The sequence below is a fragment of the Tamandua tetradactyla genome, chromosome 15 (assembly GCF_023851605.1).
Source record: "Tamandua tetradactyla isolate mTamTet1 chromosome 15, mTamTet1.pri, whole genome shotgun sequence".
In the NCBI taxonomy this organism is placed as follows: domain Eukaryota; kingdom Metazoa; phylum Chordata; class Mammalia; order Pilosa; family Myrmecophagidae; genus Tamandua; species Tamandua tetradactyla.
The window spans coordinates 51,185,068-51,200,921 of NC_135341.1; the positions used below are offsets into that span (position 1 = coordinate 51,185,068).

General features: G+C 37.3%; 1 long non-coding RNA gene and 1 other non-coding gene across 3 annotated transcripts in view; both read left to right on the forward strand.

Moving 5' to 3' along the window:
* The window catches only part of LOC143657451 (uncharacterized), a 167,873-nt gene that overhangs the window by 73,159 nt on the left and 78,860 nt on the right, over positions 1–15,854 (forward strand). The window lies entirely within an intron of this gene.
* LOC143658205 (U6 spliceosomal RNA) lies at positions 3,577–3,683 on the forward strand. Its single transcript, XR_013163206.1, has one exon. It is a non-coding gene; the product is annotated as a U6 spliceosomal RNA (small nuclear RNA).

Sequence of the window (15,854 nt, forward strand, 5' to 3'; positions counted from 1 at the left end):
ATTTCCAATTATTTAGGTGTACCTTTATGTCTTAAATTTTCTCCTTTAAGTTTCTATGCACTATTAATTTTAACTCCTATACAAGGTAAAGTTTGTGTTATTTTTGTGAAACATCTTATTTTCTATTCTATTTTCCAGCTGTTTATTCCTGGCATACAAGTTTTATTAATTTCTTAGAAATTTATTTTTTCTTGCTAATTTATTGAACTTTGGGATTCATTCTAAAGCTTGTTTATTGGTTATCTTGAAATTTTTATGTTGATAATTATATCATCAGGAAAAAAGGATAATTTGTCTCTTTTTTCTTTGTGCCTTTAATTCTGTTTCTTTTCTTAATATATTGGCCAGGATCTCCATACCACCTTGGGTGATAGCAGCAATACTGGTTAGTATAGTGATCTCAGTATTAAAATACATAATGAAAATTTCTTTATTAAGAATATCTTATTATAAATTTGTATCAGGTTGCTTCCACCAAGTAAAGGATAATGTAATATATTCATAATTCTTAAGCACAGGAAGGCAAAAGCCTCCCTTGGCACTGCCACTGCTCACTGCAGCTCTACTTACTCATGACCCAGCAACTCTCTTGCTTTCTTGCTCTCTGACATACCATCATCATATATTACCTTCCCAAGAACACAGGGATGGACTCAGATTTGGTGGAGTTTTAGTTTTGTTTCTTGGGAATCTTATCCTCAGAGCTTGAGCTGGAGTTTTTTTGCCTTTCTGAGGAGGTGGGCAACAGACTGTCTAGAACTGGATGGAATAACATGAAAAAATGGGACTGCTGAAATGGCTTGAGAGTACCAGTTGGTGGAAGAGTGCTGAAAACCAAGTGCAGAAGATATTTAATTTATTCAGTTTTATTGAAGTATAATTGACACGGGAAAAAATTCACTGATTTAAAGCATATAACTCAATGACTTCAAGATATAGAGTAGTTTCTTTTCCTTAATGAATAACTAGGGTCAGCATATTTTTATGTGCTTATTATTTATATATCCACTTTTATGAAGTGCTTCTTAAAATATTTTGTTCACATTTTTGTCATACTGTTTGTCTCCTTATTGTTGAGTTGTATGAAAGTTTTTATGGTACAGATCTGAGTCCTTTAATCAGACATACGTTTTGCAAAAATTTTCTTCCAGACTGTGGCTTGCCTTTTCATTTTTGAAAACTCTGTCTTCTGAAGAGTAAAACTTTAAATTTTGATAAAGTCAAATTTATCCCAAATTTTCTTCCCAATTTACTGCTTCTTTGCATTCTATTTAAGAAATCGTGCAAAAACCCAAGGTTACAAGTGTTTTACAGGGTAATCTCTGTGTCTCCAAGCCACAACATCCAATGGTAGAAGTAAAAACTTCATTAGTTCAGGGACTTAAGCACAAGCTGACCAATCATTGGCTAATCATTAAATGGCACAGACTCAGGGGCAAACCCTAGCAAGCCAGGCTTAAAGATAAAAATGAGGGGAAAAAATGAACAGGGACATTAGTAGCTGCACTGTTTGAGGGAAATATACTTGACTAAACAAGGCTAAGCTACTAAATAAATAAGAAAGCAAACAAACAAGCCCTGGAGGGGAGGGGGATTGGTATCCAGAGTTGCTACAATATAATTTTTAAAATGCACTGCTTTAGCAAAAAAATATGAGGGGGATTGATATCCAGAGTTGCTACAATATAATTTCTAAAATGCACTGCTTTAACAAAAAAATACGAGACTTACAAAGAAACAGAAGTGTGACCCACACATAGGAAAAAAAGCAGACAATAAAAATTGCCTTTAGGGGCCCAGATATAGGACTTAGTAGACAAAAACTTCAAACAGCTATAACAAATAGGGTCAAAGAATTAAAGGAGACCATGCTTAAAAAATCAAAGGAAGATATGATGACAATGTGTCATCAGATGGAGAATATCAATAAAGAGATGCAAATTAAAATAAAGAACCCAGTTGAATTTCTGGAGCTGAAATGTACAAAACCAATTAATATAAATTTCACTATAGGAGTTCAATAGTGGATTTGAGATGGCAGAAGAAAGACTCAGATAGAAGAAAAACAAATAGATATTTTGAATCTCTGTGGTTCCTTTTATTTCCATTGCCTTTGCTCTTCTCTTTGTTTTTCTTATCTTGTCTATGGCAAGGTTCCCTAATTAGTCTCCATCCAGCTTCTCTTCTATTTCACATGGCTACTTGGAGTTCCTTTCTAGGACACAAATCTAACCACAAGACTCTCTTCTTTAAAGTTCTGTTATTTTAAAAGCTCCTGAGACTGATATATGACTTCTTTTAGAGTCCACTTGGCCTCTGCATATATTTCCAAACTAATTTCACTCACCGTTCCTTTGCAAGTTGCAGGATAAATGACATCTCTTAGCACTGTCTTGTGCATGGCACTTAACCATAATATATTATGCTCGTTTATTTATATTTTCATTATCCACTAGTTTATTCCATTGATCAACAAATATTTATAGAGATAATAATTAGGGAGTTCCAGGAAGGTGGTGGAATAGAGTTCTGGGAAGATGGCAGAATAGGACAGATCAAGTTTAAGCCTGCTCCAAGTGATGGTTAGAAAAGGGACAGGAAGATGACTGAGACAGCGATTCCAGGGTGCAAATGACCTGCAAGAGTCTTCTGCACCACACAGGGTGGCCCTGCTTGCGAAAGCTGAGGAATTGAAAAGCAGAGAATCGGAGACTGTCCAGCTGGTGCAAACAGCCCAATGTGGAAGCTTGGAGCACTCAGGAGTGCACAGACAGGGAGATGGGAACTAGAAAGTAAGTCAAGCTACACACCTTGAATGCACTACACCCACCAGCGCTGTCCCACAACCCATGACTCACCCTATGCACCTGAACCCTGTCACCAGCCCCCACTCCACACGTTCCAAGTGCCCCTTCCCTGCCAAATCTTCACGCACCAGCTCCCAAATCCCAACCTAAGCATAGTTCAACCCACCTCTTCAGCACCAGCACAGTCTTTCGTCGCCCCTCCCGAGCCCTACCTTCTAGTTCCCTGCCCCCTGCAGGTGGTTGCATAAAGCTGTCGGTGTTTATCTCCATACCCAGGCTATACCTTTCCCCAGCTCATACAGTCATGCAGCCCCACCCCGCCACCCCTGAGCTCTATGCACAGGTACATCAGTTTATAGCACTACCACATAAGGCCCCCAGTCATGCCTCCCAGCTCTGAGAAAGTGCTGACCTGTGCAGCCAGGCCACATCCACTCCCCAACCCATGCAGGAATAATGCCCACCCACTGTGCTAGCTCTGCCCATGTGCACAAAGGGCCCCATACCCTAGACCAGCACACAACAAGGCCCTGCCCCCCAGACCTGTGAGGCCACACAGTCACATTCTCCCCCACCACTGGGTGCCCATGTTCACAGGCACCAGCATAGCATCTCCAACCTGCATTTATACCTGCATGGTAATGCATCACTGCACTATTGTGCCCTGCCCTGAGCCCTGCTTCTTGCTCCACATTCATCCTGCAAATACAAGGCATTAGACTACTGAAGGAAATCAACTTCCAAAGTAACCAATCAAAATATTTACATGGTGCTTGCTTTGGCAGCACATATACTAAAATTGGAACAATACAGAGAAGATTAGCATGTCCCCTGTGCAAGGATGACATGCAAATTCGTGAAGCATTCCATATTTAAAAATATATATATATTTACATGTCATGAAGACAGCAGAAGATTATTAAACACATCATGATACTGATAGATATAGCACAGCCTGACAACCAAATTAAAACACCAGAGGAGACACAGACATTGGAACAACTAATCAAAGATGTTCATATAACTCTACTAAAAATAAATGGGATGGCTAATGAGATCAAGGAGATCAAGAATACACTAGAAGAGCATAAAGAGGAATCTGAAGGAATAAATAGAAAGATATCAAATATCACAGAGATTAAAGGTCTCTTTAATTCTATTATTTTTTTTATAAGTTTATCCTTTAGACCAAATAAAAAACATACTACACACACACAAAAGCAGATTTGAAGAGGCAGAAGAAGGAATAACTGAACTAGAGGACAGGACACTGATTTCACACAGCAAATGGCAAAAGAGATGGAAAAATTTGAATTTGATCTCAGGGAAATGATGGACAAAAGAAAGCACATAAATATAAGAATCACTGGTGTCCCAGAAGGAGAAGAGAAGAGTAAAGGGCTAGGAAGATTAGTTAAAGACATAATTCGGGAAAACTTCCTAACTCTTATAAAGGACATAAATATACAAATCAAAGAAGTGCAATGAACTCCAAATAAGCCTTCTCCAAGACGCATATTAATCAGTCTGTCAAATTTTGAAGAGAAGCAGAAAATCCTGAAAATCACAATCTACTATATACAAGGGAAACCACATCAGACTGAGTTCACACTACTCAACTGGCATCATAGAGGTGAGAAGGCAGTGGTATGATATATTTAACATCCTGAAGGAGAAAAACTTCCAGCCAAATTGTCCTTCAAAACTGGGGGAAAAATTAAAAATTTCACAGACAAACAAATCCTGAAAGAATTTGTCAATAAGAGACTGGCCCTATAAGGAATAAATACTAAAGGGGGTTCTGAGATTTGAAAAAAAAAAAAAACAGGAGAGGGAAGTATGGAGGAGGGCTCAGAATTGAAAAGTACCAGTAAGGATAACTTAAAGGATAAAAATAGAAAGAGGGAAATGAATATATAGATCTGACATACAAAATCCAAAAGATAAGATGGTGCATTCAAGAAACACCTTTTCAGTAATAACTTTGAGTGTTTAATTGGGCTAAACTTACCAATTAAAAGATACAGATAGGCAGAATGGACTAAGACATATAATCCAGCTATATGTTGCTTACAAAAGATTCATTTTAGACACAAAGATACAAACAGATTGAAAGTGAAAGGATGGGGAAAAAATGTTCCACACAAGTTGTAATGAAAGGAAAGCAGGAATGGTTATACTAATATCAGACAAAATAGACCTTAAATGTAAAGACATCATAAGAGGCAAAAAAAGATCACTATATATTAATTAAAAGGGCAATTCACCGAGTAGAAATAACAATTATAAATGTTTATGTCTCAACCAAGGAGCTTCAAAGTACATGAGACAGACATGGGCAAAATGGAATGGAGTCATAGATGTTTCAACAATAATAGTAGGAGACTTTAATACATGACTTTCCTCTATAGATAGAAAAACCAGAGAGAAGATCAACAAGGAAATAGAAAAATTAAACAACTTGATAAATGAATTAGACTTAACAGGCATCTATAGATCATTACACCCCAAAACACAAAGATTTACATTCTTCTCTAGTGCTTATGGAACATTCTCCAGGATGCATCATATGCCAGGGCACAAAACAGGTCTTTATAAATTTAAAAACATTGAAACTATTAAAAACACTTTCTCTGATGAAATGATGCTGGATCTCAATAACCACCAAAGAACAAGAACATTCACAGATATGTGGAGATTAAATAATACACTCTTAAACAACCAGTGGGTCAAAGAAGAAATTGATAGAGAAATCGGTAGCTATCTGGAGATGAATGAAAGTGAGAATACAACATATTAAAACTTATGTGATGTGGCGAAGGCTGTGCTGAGAGGGAAATTTATTGCCCTAAATGCCTATATTAAAAAACAAGAAAGAGCAAAACTTGAGGACTTTATTGCTCACCTGGAGGAATTTGAGAAAGAAGAGCAAACTAACCCCACAGCAAATAGAAGAAAGGAAATAACAAAGATTAAGGCAGAGTTAAATGAACAAAAGAACAATAGAAAGTATCAATAAAAACAAAAGTTGGTTCTTTGAGAAAATCAATAAAATTGATGGGCCACTAGCAAGACTAACAAAGAAAAACAGAGAGAGGATGCAAATAAAATCAGAAAATAGAAGGGATGTGTTACTACAGACCCTGAAGAAATAAAAGAAATCATAAGAGGATGCTATGAACCACTACATGCCAACAAACTAGACAACTTGGATGAAATGGACAAATTCTTGGAAACACACAAACAAGCTACACTGATTCAGGAAGAAATAGAAGATCTCAACAAACCAATTACAAGTAAAGAGATTGAATCAGTCATTAAAAATCTTCCTACAAAGAAAAGCCCAGGGCCAGATGGCTTCAGATGGGAATTTTATCAAACATTCCAAAAAGAACTAACACCAATCCTGCTCAACCTTTTACCAAAAAAAAATGAGGAAAAAGGAACAGTACATAACTCATTTTATGAAGCTAATATCATTTTAATACCAAACCCAGGTAAAGATGCTATAAGAAAGGAAAACTACAGGCCAATCTCCCTAATGAACAGAGAAGCAAAAATTCTCAATAAAATACTAGCAAATCGAATCCAACAACACATTAAGAGAATTATACACATGATGAAGCAGGGTTTATACCAGGAATGCAAGGATGGTTCAACACAAGAAAATCTATTACTGTAATATAGCACATTAACAAATTGAAAGGGAAAAATCACATGATCATCTCGATCGATGCTGAAAAAGTATTTGACAAAATTCAACAACTTCTTCTGATAAAAACAGTTTAAAAGATAGGAATCAAAGGTAACTTTCTCAGTAAGATAAAGGACGTATATGAAAAACTGATAGCCAGCATCATGCTCAATGGAGAGAGACTGAAAGCTTTCCCCCTAAGATCAGGAAAGAGACAAGGATGCCCACTGTCAACACTATTATTTACCATTGTGCTAGAAGTTCTAGTTAGAGCAATCAGGCAGGACAAAGAAATAAAAGCCATCCAAATTGGAAAAGAAGAAATAAAACTTTCATTATTTGCAGATAACTTGATACTAGGAGAATCCTGAGAAATCTATAACAAAGTTACTTGAGCTAATAAACAAATATTTATAGAGAACTCACTATAATTCCACACTGTACTTGAACTTAGGGATACAAGGATGATGAAAACACATTATTCCCCACTCTCACAAGGCTCACAGGTATCATTTAAATAAAGATAAGAATAGTCATTATAACATTGTATGAGAAGTGATGGATTAGGACAAGTATTTAACCCATAGTTGCATACGGCAGGGCAACTAATACAGACTTTGATGGTCAGGAATGGCTTTCCTGAGGAAGTGATGTCTCATTTGAGTCCTGAATGATGGTTTAACTCAATGAAAGAGCTGATCAGGAGATCTGGGTGTTGTTGAGGTGGGGTGGGGGGATGAAATGTGTCCCAGACAAAAGGGACAGCATTCGTGAAAACCCAAGAGTGAGAGGTGGTGGCACTCCTGATGAATCCTGCCTTATTTAAAGCATGAACAGTGCTGTACCTATTTTTCTGTCACTGGCATCTGATGCAGAGTATTAGGGGTTAGTTAAACGTTTTTATAATGAATGAGTAGGCAGACACTTTGTTTTGTTTTCCTGCATCAATGAATATAAATATATACAAATCAGTCACTTTCCTTTGCTTGAGGAATTTGTGGTGCTCTCTCTTTCTCTCTCTTCTGTACATCTGTACCTCATTAAATCACAGTTTGCTTCATTGTGCTCTGCAGATACTGCCTTTTTCACAAATTGAAGGTTTGTGGCAGCCCTGCATCAAGGAAGTCTATCTGGCACCATTTGTTCTGACAGCATGTGCTGTCTCTGTGCCATATTTTAGCAATTCTCAATATTTGAAACTTTTTTCATTATTATTATACTAGTTATGGTGATCTGTCATCTGTGATCTTTGATGTTACTGTTGCTATTGTTTTGGGGCACCATAAACTGTGCTGATACAAGATGGTGAATATGCATACATGTTGCGAGTCTTCTAACTGCAACACTGACCAGCCTTTCCCTGACTCTTCCCCTCTCCTCAGGTCTCCCTATTCCCTGAGACACAACAATATTGAAATTAGGCTAATTAATAACCCTATGATGGCCTTTAAGTGTTCAAGTGATAGGAAGAATCACATGTTCCTCACTTTAAACTGAAATCTAGAAATGATTAAGCTTAGAGAGGAAGGCATGTCAAAAGCTGAGACAGACCAAAAGCTAGTCCTCTTGCACCAAACAGTTAACCAAGTTGTGAATGCAAGGGAAATGTTCTTGAAGGAAATTGAAAGTGCTACTCCAGTGAACACATGAATGATATGAAAACAAAACAGCCTTATTGCTGACATGAAGAAAATTTGAGTGGTCTGGATAAAAGATCAAACTAGCCACAACATTCCCTTATACTAAAGGTTAATCCAGAGCAATGCTCTAATGCTTTTCAATTTTGTGAAGACTGAGAGAGGTGAGGAAGCTGCTGAAGAGAAGTTTGAGGCTGGTAGGGGTTGGTTCATGAAATTGAAGGAAGAAAAGCCATCTCCATAACATAAAAGTGCAAGGTAAAGCACAAAATGCTGCTGTAGTAGCTGCAGCACATCATACAGAGGATCTAGTTAAGATAATAAATGAAGGTGGCTGCAATAACAGTAGATTTTTCAATATAGACCAAAGTCTTATATTGGAAGAAGATGTCATCTGGGACTTTCATAGGTAGAAAAGAGACAACAATGCCTGGTGTTCTAGTTTGCTAGCTGCCAAAATGCAATGTACCAGAAATGGAATGGCTTTTAAAAAGGGGAATTTAATAAATTGTTAGTTTATAGCTCTAAGGCTGAGAAAATGTCCCAATTAAAACAAGTCTATAGAAATGTCCAATCAAAGGCATCCAGGGAAAGATACCTTGGTTCAAGAAGGCTGATGAAGGTCAGGGTCTCTCTCTCTCTCAAGTGAGAAGGCACATGGTGAAGCAGTCACAGTTTCTCTCTCAGCTGGAAGGGCACATGGCGAGCATGGCGTCATCTGCTAGCTTTCTCTCCTGGCTCCTTGTTTCATGAAGCTCCCTGGGAGGTGTTTTCCTTCTTCATATCCAAAGCGCTGGCTAGCAGACTCTCTGCTTCATGGTGCTGCAGCATTCTCTGCTCTCTCTGAATCTCCTTCATTCTCCAAAATGTTTCCTTTTTTATAGAGCTCCAGAAATTATCAAGACCCACCCAAATGGGTGGAGACATGTCATCACCTAATCCACTTTAACAACCACTCTTGATTATATCACTTCTCCAGGGAGATGATCTGATTACAGTTTCAAATATTCAATACTGAATAGGAATTAGAAGAAATGGCTGCCTTTACAAAATGGGATTAGGATTAAAACATGACTTTTCTAGGGTTCATATATAATTTCAAACCAGCATACCTGGCTTCAAAACTTCAAGGATGGCCCGACTCTCTTGGTAGGAGTTAATGCAGCTGGTGACTTTAAGCTGAAGTCAATGCTCATTTACTGTTCTGAAAAATCTAAGGCTCTTAAGAATTATGCTATATCTACTCTGCCTGTGCTCTGTAGATGGAACAATAAAGCTTGGATGACAGTGTATCTATTTCCAAGGTTGACTGAATATTTTAAGCCTGCTCAGAAAGCAAGATTTCTTTCAAAATATTATTGCTCATTGACAGTGCATCTGTTGACCCAAGAGCTCTGGTGGAGATGTACAATGAGATTAATGTTGTTTTCATGCCTGCTAACACAACATTCATTCTTTAGACTATGAATTAAGGAGTTATTTCAACTTTCAGGTGTTATTATTTAAGAAATACATTTCATAAGGTTAGTTCCCATAGATAGTGATTCCTCTGATTGATCTGAGCAAAGTAAGTTGAAAAGCATCTGGAAAGGAGTCAACATTCTTGATGTAATTAAGAACATTCATGATACGTGATCAAAATATCAACATTAACAGGAGTTTGGAAGAAGATGATACCAACTAGCATGAATGATTTTGAGGGGTTCAAGACTTCAGTGGAGGAAGTAATTCCACATGTCACAGAAATAGCAAAAGAACTAGAATTAGAAGTGAAACCTGACGATGACTAAAACCTGAATGGGTGAGGAGTTGCTTCCTGTGGATGAACAAAAAAAGTAGTTTCTTGAGGTGGAATCTGCTCCTTGTGGAGGTGCAGGGCACATTGTAAGAAAAAAACACAAAGGATTTTGAATATTACATAATATTGATAAAGCAGTGGCAGGGTTTGAGAGAATTGACTACAATTTCAAAAGAACTTCTACTGTGGGTGAAATGCTATCATACAACATCTCGTTCTACAGAGAAGTCTTTTTGTGAAAAGAAGAGTAAATCTATACAGCAAGCTTCATGCTCTTACTTGAAGAAATTTCCATAACCAACTTTTAACAACACCCCCCCGACCAGTTAGCCACCAACAACATTGAGGCAAAACTCTCTACAAGCAAAAAGATTACAATTTGCTGATCATTCAGATGATAGTTTGCATTTTTTAACAATAAAATGATTTTTCATTGAGGTGTTATGTACATTATTTTTGGACATAGTAGACTACAGTATAGGGTAAATATAATTTGTATATGCACTGGAAAACAAAATAAATTGTGTGACTCACTTGTGGTGGCTTGGAACTGAACTTTGAATATTTCTGAGGTATGCCTTTATCTATTTTCCTACCTATATATAATACACATCTAACTATTTGTCTTTTAATCAGAGCTTCTAAGGCAACTGATTTTCCTACTCTAGGTGATTGCAGTCCTACTAAGAGAAGAAACCTAATTTTTCAGGTAATCTGACCTGGTAGGCTATGCCTAAGTAAAGGCACAATTTCCATACCATTGCTTTCTCGTGATTTGGAAAATAGCTCCCAGGCTCCTGTATCTACTCTAAGAATCTTTGGGAGTTCAGAGAAACCATTCCTCTGCTTCCAGATCCTTTCTCTATCTTCTTCTTTTGTTTCTTCTTTCTTCTCGAAACTTCCCCTTAATATCACATTATATGGCCCCAGCCTGTTGGGTTTGTAAGAGACATTGGAGATGTACATAAGTCCACTTCTTCTTATTTCATATATGACAAGAGTGAAGGGGTGATGAACCTTCCCAAGGTCATCCAATCCTCTAGCCCCAGGCACTTCACCAAGTAATTGCTTCTGTCTTTTTACGGTGTTCTTTCCTCAACATTCCCACACCTAATGTGAGAATTTAAGCACCTGTTGAGGGGCTGGGGTGGGGTTGGGCAGGAAATTAAGACTGCTTTTGTAGGTTTTTGGAGAAAACTTTTTTTAACCACATATTCATCTTGCTTCATAAAATATCAACTCAGAGGCAGTAGTGTTACTTCTCTATGTGTTTTGCATTCACTAAGTATCTACTAGTCAAATCTCATCTTCCATGGTGACTGACTTTTAACTACACCTAATTGCTGAATATAGAAACACTGTCTTTTCACTTATTCCTTGGCTCCATTGCTATAAGTGTTGCCATGGCCTCTTCACCATTTCCAAATGCATTTTTTAATTGCTGTGCCATCTCTTTTAATTTAAAATTTTATTGAAACTTAAATACTTGGGGGTTGAATGGCCCATTTGCTTGCTTCCATTGCACTTCAATGCACTCTGGAATGTCATGAGTAAATTTTGCCCACGATAATTAAAAAAGAGTCTGTATTATTGGAAAGGAACAGAAACAACCGGTGTTTTGAATGGTTTGTGTTTCACTGGTTTCTCTAATCGTAACTTTACACTGTTAGTGCATAGGTTCCACCATGCTCTAGTTTCCCACATCCTTCCTGTTCCTCCCACTGCGGGTCACTCTTATGTGCTTCCCATTGGTAATGTGGTCCCAATTGACACATCACTCAAGACAGAAGATTCTTACATGCTGCATTTTGCAGGTATGTTTAGGCACCTGCATTAACCATGTGCCCCTTGCAATTGTATTCAAACCCAGGCTGCACCCACCTCACCTCTTCCTTGGACCCTTGGGTCGTAGTGTTTGGACACAGACAATCTGACATGAGATCCACATATAACTGTCAAACTCTGTCTCAGATGAGGGGTCTACTGTAGAGACCATTGTAGCCCATCTGTAAACAGTGACCTGAGCCAACCCATTAATCACAGGAGGAATTCAGCAGGAACAAACACACTACCTAATAACAACAAGAATGTATCAAGTGCTTATTATGAGCCAGCCACTGGTCTAAGTGCTTTTCCATGTAATATCTCATTTGAGTCTAGGAGGCAACATTATTTCTACTTTGCAGATCAGGATCTCATGGCTCAGAGAAGTGACACATCGTGCTCAAGAGCACAAAGCAAATATGTTAAAGATTTTTGATTCCTGGGTCATGCTTCTGTACATTATATGGGTTCTAAATTGAGCACTCCACTAAGAAGCAAAAATATAAGTGAGAAATTCAGGCATATTCTGATGACTTACATACCTTATCTTGCATTTACAGATACACAGGATTAGATTCTGTGGTAATGCATTAGTTTGAATAAGCTAGAGGGACTGATGCTATGATTTTAAACAAGGTTTCCGTGGGTGAGCTACCTTGTTAATCATTTTGGTGGTAGCCTGTTTATTGTTGTTTTTTTTCAACTTTCTGACACACGTGCTTTCTACCATTCATGTCTTAGCCTCAGATGGAGCTCAGATTGGAGATTAAATATAATGATGTTGTCTACCAGGGAAAAACCATTTTTATACACAGTCTTGAAGATTCTTTTGATATTTCTATTATGAAGGATAAATATATTACCTTGAGTGGGGCTGGCATCTCTCTGAGGATAATTACCATTGAGTAGGAGTGCTGAGGGCCAGGTGGACTCCAGTTCAGATATGTTTGTTTAATATTAGCACCTCACTAATTATAAAAAGGAAAAATTTCAAAACATAAGTATTACACAGTAATTGCTGCTAGTTTAAATTTATTATGCCAATTTTTGACTTTGGCTGGACTATAAACACTCATGGCTAGATATCACTTCAAGTTACTTAAAAGAAATTAAAACTATATTATTGAAAGAGGAACCTTCTCTTGTTTTTATAATTGTGTTCCATTAGTACAGAATTTTAATTTCTATAAAATTAATTCTGTTATACTTGATGTTCAGGATAGAAAAGTGGAAAGAATCAAAACCACTTAGCACTTAATTTTTCAAGAGGCCATTAGCAAACCCACATATTCTTCCTGTGTTATAGTTAAGTATTATTTTCTGCTTCTCCTAGGGAAGATTACTCAGGAAGATAATATGTGCCCCTGAAATCATAAAGAACAGAAAATCCAGCTGCATGGCTTTGCTGTGCAAAGGCAATGGTTAAAAAAAAAGAATCTAGGAACAAAATCGAAAAAACAGTTCACTTCATCATACAGCATTTCTCAGTTTTTAAAACCTATTAACTGAGGTACAAAACACTTAGAAAGCTTAAAAATTAAGCAAACAAACAAAAAATCCCCACTATTTACTTTTAAACCTCACCCAGGAAGTTGAGTGGCTGTAGTAGTTACAGAACTTTCAGCATTCCATAGGGCCACTGCTGACTTCTGGCTGAATAAATTTTGGTATACATCCATATACATACTATTAGCCACTATTTATCTAGTAGATCCTATATTCAAGACACTATATTAAGTATATGGCATCTCATTTAATCCTCTCAACTACCTAGAAATCAGGCACTATTTTTATTTCCAGATTATAGATGAGGTGACTCAATTTAGAGGTCAAACGAATTACCCATAGTTCCTGAGTGTACCAATTAGCTTTAGTTCTATAAAAAAAACAGCTCAAAACTTATTGCTTAGGATAGCGATTATACTGATTTCAGAAATCTGTGGTAAGTAACTGGGATTGGGCTTAGCTGGGCAGTTCTACTCTTGGTCTGTCTGGGCCCACTTGTATATCTGATGTTATCTGCCAAGTCTTACCTTCTCTTCTCCTCCAGCAGGCTAGCTCAGGCTTGTTCACATAGTGGTCTCAGGGTTACAAGAACCCAATCAAAGGACCAGCCCCAATGTTTACGTGCTTGCCAAGCCTCTGCTTGCACAACAAAGCAAGTGATGTTGCAAAGACTAGATGGGAGGGGTAAAGAAACAGACTCCTCATAGGAAGGTCACATTGCAAAGAAAAGTAGAAGGATATGTGACGATTTATTTGCAATCTGCCACAGTTGGTAAGTGACAGAGCCAGACTTCGAATACTGATTCTAAAGTCTGTTCCTCTAATGTTGATCCGACAGGGTCTGTTGAAAATGGATCTCTTCATAGCTCTCAAAGATACTGCTCCACTTTTGGAGGGACTTCTGTCTTCTCTTTATTTTATTCATTACTATAAGTCAAGTTTTCATTAACTTCCAGCAAGCATTAGTTTGCTCTGTGCACTACTGTTCTGTGTCCTCATCTACTAGAGCATTTATCATGTTATAAGGAAACCTTTATCATGGTATATTGTTCATGCTCTAGACAAGGGTAGGGATTATGTCTAATTATTATCTAAAACCCTGATACTTGGCCTACTCTCTGGCTCAGGGCATGTGCTCAAAAATTGCTCAAAAAAGGAAGTCATGAAATGTATCTGCTTGAAATAAATGCATTTTATTTTTGATCCCGAAATTCCAGACAAGTACTCCATCTCTTTCTTTTTTATGTATCTCCTGTAATATCAGCAATGCTAATTTCCAAAGAAAATGAAGATTAGATGTACAGAGCAAGAAGGGACTTTTGAACTAACTTTACATCCAGTTTAATAAGATCAGAGGTGGGGTATAGCTGAGATTCCCAGCCTGCCTATCTGTATGTGTTTAAAAGGACATATTCTGTACCCTGAGAGAAAATCATTCTCAGATACAGGAGCCCACTCTTTCATTCTTGGAAATTTAGTAGTGCTGCTGTGAAGTCCTACCTGAGGGCCCCATTCTTAAATTTGGAGCCATCACTTTATTTGCGTTCTTCTTTTTTTATCAGTAGCTGATGTAGGCTCCAGGATGCCTCCTTGGCCATTCTCATCCTTTTCTCCTAGTAAACAGATGATCTCCTTCACGTTTCTGTGGGCCTTCCTCTTCATCTCTAAGTTGCTGGTTGAATTGTTCTTGCACACTATGAGTGTGCAGGCAATGAGCAAGGATATGGGCAAGCACAGAGGAATGGGAAGTTGGTGCAACTCATACTAGGTGGTGAAACCATTGAGATGTAAGTGAAGAACATGCTCAGGTCAACAACTTGTTCTTTAGTTTTCCCAATACCACTGAAAAGCTTGTAGAACACCAATCCATCTATATTCCCCAGATGATCTGAACCAATATTCATCATGAGCCTATTATGCACAAACCGTTTTGTATTCCACACTTGCCAGCTGGAAGACCTTGGGTAAACTCTGTAAACTGCGAGCTTCAGTTTCCTCATCTGTGTGCCATGGCTAACAGTCTTGTGGAGAGGGTTAGACAGCTCATATAGGTAAAACACTCAGCATCTAACCCATGAGAAGTACTCAATAAAAATGCACTGCTATTATCAGTACCATTCCCCTAATGTAATTGTCAAATCTTAGCTTAACCTTCTGTACTTTACTATTTATGCTAAAGCTATTTTTAAAGACCAGATTAAAATATATAGAAGTAAAAATAAAAATATCTGAAACCTTCTGTTATTTTAATTTTTTTCTGTGTTTCCGTTCATCAGTCTTTTCTTTCCTAGTTGCAATATCATGAAGGGAACTATTTTGATAAATGACTTTTAAAAAAATTTTATTTAGTGCTATACCCTCAAACATATTTCAAGCATCTGAATTTTAAGTAATTATAGCAATGAAGGTAGTGTTGTCATTCATAATGTTATATAATTCCTTATGTTTCTTTCTAAACATTTGTATTGTGAAAAATAACATATATGCAAAAAAGCAATGAGTTGCCAAGTACATTTTAACAAGTAATCGTACAATAGGTTTTAAAGTTTAGTATGAGTTTCAGTTCCATGATTTTTCATTTTTATTTC